General features: G+C 49.1%; 1 long non-coding RNA gene across 1 annotated transcript in view; it reads left to right on the plus strand.

Moving 5' to 3' along the window:
• LOC127748950 (uncharacterized) overlaps window positions 1-4,031 on the plus strand; it is a 116,836-nt gene that overhangs the window by 97,800 nt on the left and 15,005 nt on the right. The window lies entirely within an intron of this gene.

The raw sequence follows: 4,031 nt of genomic DNA on the forward strand, positions 1-4,031 counted from the left end.
TGGGGTGGGGGGGTCTCATTAGCTATCTGTTGGGTTAATGGGGAAAGTTGCGGGCAGTGGCGCTGGACTGCTCCTCCCCCGCCCGAGCCCCTCCAGCAGCAGTAGAAGCAGCAGCAGCAGCAGCCTCGGCCCCGGTAGTGGACGGGGTACATCACACAAAGATACGGATAGTGGCAAATCGTTCGCACGCGATGCCGCTTTGCACACGGCTACTTATGGCCCAAATAAAGGATTTGACCCGCAGAGGCAACAAAAATTTCCCTTAGGGAAAATTTTACAGGCCTTCAAAATTACCATTGCGCCTTACGGGAGGTCCGGGTAGGCAACCCATCGCACACGCACAGCGTTTTCGCGCCTTCGGCGCCTTTAAAAGCCAATATCTCGGCCAAAAATGCATATTTTTGGATAAACTTTTTTTTCATTTGAAAGAGGAGGTTTCAAGGAACATTTCTAGCTGCCAAGCGCGACTCTAAGTATCATAGATCGGATGGGAAGTGGAGCCAAAGATGAAATATCGTGCTAAACGACATCGTTGCGTTCAAGGGCCCTGGAACCACCCTGCAATGGCACCTGGACTCGTAAACAGTGTTGGATCCGGAGTAGAAAAGCCTGGGGAACACGCTCATGCCAAAATATTTGCGATTGCTGCGGCAGAACATCGAGTAATTGAAGTTCAAAGTGACAGAAACGGCCGCCAGGCTCGCGCCGGCCCGGCGGCCCGGTAGCGGCCGCGGTACGCCAAAGCAAGACTGCAAATTGTGATGAAAGCAAGGCACTTCGCGTACTTGTTGTCTAGACCTATCAGAACATTTTTGCCCGAAGCTCTCGAAGTTTCATCCCTTAGGATTGGACTTTAGGGGTGGTTTTTCCCCCCACCCCCTAAAATCCAAATTTCCGTGTCTTGGTCGATGTTTGCGATGTCAGTGTCAGTTTCTACTTTTGGGGTGCTGATTCCAAATGAGTCATTTGTTTTTCCCGAAAAGATATTTCTGACACATTTTGAACCACAAATGTCCATTCTTTTGACGAAAAGAGCAGCTTTTACTATTTTTCGACCAAAGTCATGTGCGGTTTCGTTTCCGCCTAATTTTGGGGTAAGGAAACGAAATTTTCAACTGCCACATCTGTACGGAGAACCATTTTCGATTTTTAGGGGGGTGGGGGAAAGAGGAGGGAGATTTTTTTCAAAACATCGAGAAAATATCTAGAGATATATACATTAGTGTTTTACAAGGATTGTGCAAAAGGTCCATGGCTCATGACGGCACCTTACAAAACCTATCAGTTACCTCGGGGTCACCATTTAGGTGTGGTAAGGGAGAAAAGAAAAGTGACTCAAGTAACCCTACCCTACCTTGTTTAGCCCCCCTCCTCTTCCCGCCCCAAGGTTTTGCCTAAATTACGTTGAAAACACGCCAATTAAAAGCAAACTATCGTCTATCACCGTCTGCGTCATTCTACCTCAAAATAGATATCAGATACGTTTATTCCTGGTTCATATTTGTCGAAAATTATACCAGTTTTAATATTTTGAAAGCATTTCCCCCTCCCCCCTATCCCCTAAAAATCGAAAATGGTACTCCGTACAGATGTGGCGGTTGAAAATTCAGTTACCTTACCCCAAACATAGTCGGGAACGACACCACTCATGACTGTGGTCAATATAGTAAAAAATTAGTAAAAAGTGCACTTTTCGTCAAAATAATGGACATTTGTGGTTCAAAATGTGTCAGAAATATCTTTTGGGGAAAAACAAATGACACATTTATAATGAGCACCCCAAAAGTTGTAGAAACTGACACTGACATCGCAAACATCGACCAAGAAACGGAAATTTGAATTTTAGGGGGTGGGGGGAAAAACCACCCCTAAAGTCAAATCCTAAGGGATGAAACTTCGAGAGCTTCGGGCAAAAATGTTCTGATAGGTCTAGACAACAAGTACGCGAAGTGCCTTGCTTTCATCACAATTTGCAGTCTTGCTTTGGCGTACCGCGGCCGCTACCGGGCCGCCGGGCCGGCGCGAGCCTGGCGGCCGTTTCTGTCACTTTGAACTTCAATTACTCGATGTTCTGCCGCAGCAATCGCAAATATTTCGGCATGAGCGTGTTCCCCAGGCTTTTCTACTCCGGATTCAACACTGTTTACGAGTCCAGGTGCCATAGCAGGGTGGTTCCAGGGCCCTTGAACGCAACTATGTCGTTTAGCACGATATTTCATCTTTGGCTCCACTTCCCGTCCGATCTATGATACTTAGAGTCGCGCTCGGCAGCTAGAAATGTTCCTTGAAACCTCCTCTTTCAAATGAAAAAAAAGTTTATCCAAAAATATGCATTTTTGGCCGAGATATTGGCTTTTAAAGGCGCCGAAGGCGCGAAAACGATGTGCGTGTGCGACGGGTTGCCTACCCGGACCTCCCGTAAGGCGCAATGGTAATTTTGAAGGCCTGTAAAATTTTCCCTAAGGGAAATTTTTGTTGCCTCTGCGGGTCAAATCCTTTATTTGGGCCATAAGTAGCCGTGTGCAAAGCGGCATCGCGTGCGAACGATTTGCCACTAATGATATTGTACCCCGTCCACTACGGCGCCCGGCGGTCTGGTCAGTCCCTAGTGTACCGGAAGCCATCGCCGAAAGTGGGGAAACGCTCAAGAGTTTTGGCGACGCCAGCAAAGGCGCATGGCAGAGCAGCAAATGGGGAGCGGAGCGTGGCGGAGGAGGATGAGGACGAGGAGGATGAGGACGAGAAGGACGAGGACGACGAGGGGGGGGGGGAGGACGACGACGACGAGAATAAGTAGGAGACGAAACCGACGCCCCGGGTCGGGGCGTGCATACCGTGCGCGTGCACTATCGCTGAGGTGCCTGCTGGCCATCGCATCGCTCGGGTATCGGCAGCACGCGGAGGCAGGCGTCGCGTCGCTGCGGGGTAGGGTGGGTAGGGTTTGGGGTCGGGGCCCACTGGGGCGCGGCGCCAACGCATGCCTTAAGGCGGCGCCGCCGCCCGCCGACGCACCTGTCTCCCGGCGATAGTGCACGTTATGGGCGTAGCCGTCGCCACCGCCCACACAACCACCACCACCACCACCATCACCGAACCAAAGAGCGTGCCTCGGCATCCGCGCGGCGCTTAAATCATGTGTGTGTGCGTGTGTGTGTCTATGTGTGTGTCTGTGTGTGTATTGATTTTAACCCTCTTCTTGGAATACGGAAAAATTGATGGCGTGGCAGCAAGGGAACAATGGGGCATTCCAGGAATCGTTTCAGAGTCTATTCGAAGTAGAATAGATGGACTGGCTGAGTTAATGGTGTTTGTGGGCAAGTTTTATGTAAAGTAGAGGCGTCCACTAAACTATTACCCCGGGCCGAAAACATTTTGGTCGCTACGAAAAACAGATAGTAAACACAATTATATGTTTGTCAAATTCGATTCTATAGTAGCAACAGAGTACTTAAAGGGGCATAAACCGCAGTAACGGTTTATCACGCCAGCTCGACCGAAACGCGAAATATTTATGATATTCCGTTTAAAAGAAAATCATTTCGTTTGAATTCCATGTTAAATGGATGTACGTCTTTTATTTTGTGGCAAGTGAAGCGATCAAATTTTTTCCCACACATTTTTCTGCCTTATTTGAACACCCTTGCATTCGAGCTAAGCCATATGCATTTTTGCGCACAAATTTGTCCAAAACTTAACGTGGGTCTAAACTGAAACACGAACGTTTTTGCACAAAGGCATATCAGCGTCGTTGGAGGAGTGCCATTCCAATATGGGGGGGGGGGGGGATGATCATATCATTAGGCACTGCGTTAAAGTCGGCACACGAAAAAAGTAATTACAAAACGTATGGATTCTCACACAAAAAGTCGCTCACAACAACAATCGGAGATGATGCCGCGCTGTAATGTGTTATAAACCAGCCAGCCCCGTTCCGCCATTCATTCGCGGCCGGCGCGGCAATCTCTGCAGCGTCACTTGTGATAATGCGCTGGTCCAGATCGACTGCCCGGCCGCGGGCGGAGGCTGGGGGG

This window comes from Frankliniella occidentalis, unplaced genomic scaffold, assembly GCF_000697945.3.
Source record: "Frankliniella occidentalis isolate FOCC.00 unplaced genomic scaffold, Focc_3.1 Scaffold22, whole genome shotgun sequence".
Classification (NCBI taxonomy): Eukaryota; Metazoa; Arthropoda; class Insecta; order Thysanoptera; family Thripidae; genus Frankliniella; species Frankliniella occidentalis.